The 922-nt window shown below is 45.9% G+C and overlaps 1 non-coding gene across 1 annotated transcript; it reads right to left on the bottom strand.

Moving 5' to 3' along the window:
• Positions 1 to 491: 491 nt before the first annotated feature.
• On the bottom strand, positions 492 to 627 carry LOC114811939. The gene has a single exon (XR_003759634.1). It is a non-coding gene; the product is annotated as a small nucleolar RNA SNORA7 (small nucleolar RNA).
• Positions 628 to 922: the final 295 nt, after the last annotated feature.

Genomic DNA, 922 nt, shown 5'->3' with positions numbered 1-922 from the left:
CTGTGCTTCAGTTCCCTCATCTGCAAAATGGGGAATCAGTCCTTGTTCTCTCTCCTACTTAGACTGTGATTCCCCCTTGGCACCCAATTTATCTTACATCTCCCCCAGAACTTAGTACAGTACTTGGCACGTAGTAAGCACTTAAAAAACCCCCACAATTATGATTATTAATATTAGAATGGACTGAATTTGAGTCTTCATTTTAGCAAAACTGTCAGAGACATAGTTGCAAAACTGTCAGAGACAAAGTCCTACCCACCCCGTTCTAGCTTGTCTTGTCTTATGCCATCGAGTCTTCTCCGACCCATAGCGACACCATGGACACATCTCCCCCAGAAAGCCCCACCGCCATCTGCAATCGTTCTGGTAGTGAATCCATAGAGTTTTTTTGGTAAAAATATGGAAATAGTTTACCACTGCCTGCCTCCACACAGAGGTCTCTGCCCTCGAATCTCTCCCGTGCTGCTGCTGTCCAGCACAGGTGAGTTTTGACTTGTAGCAGATTGCCTTCCACTCGCTAGCCACTGTCCAAGCTAGGAATGAAATGGGTATGCCTCTGCTTGACTCTGCCTCCCATAGTCAAGACTGGTAGAGTGCTGGAAACTCCAGGTGCGACTCTAAGAGGAGCCTCTCTAGCTTAGCCCTGTCCATTTCTGCAGTTTGTAATCAACTCTGCTTTCACTTTTCAGTAAAAATGTTCCATCCATATCTCTCTTCTCCTCAAAAATCTCCAATGGTTGCCTGTCCACTTCCACATCAAACAGAAACATGTTATCACTGGCTTTAAGGAGCTCAATCAGCTCTCCCCCTCCTACTCAACCTTGCTGATCTTCTTCTACAACACAACCCACAAACTTTGCTCCTCTAATGCCAACCTACTCTCTGTACCTTTGTCTTGTCTAAACTGCCAACCCCTTTCCCA

This window comes from Ornithorhynchus anatinus, chromosome 4, assembly GCF_004115215.2.
Source record: "Ornithorhynchus anatinus isolate Pmale09 chromosome 4, mOrnAna1.pri.v4, whole genome shotgun sequence".
Lineage (NCBI taxonomy): Eukaryota > Metazoa > Chordata > Mammalia > Monotremata > Ornithorhynchidae > Ornithorhynchus > Ornithorhynchus anatinus.
Note: the sequence above shows the minus strand (reverse complement) of the source record. Positions and strands in the feature narration are given on the sequence as shown.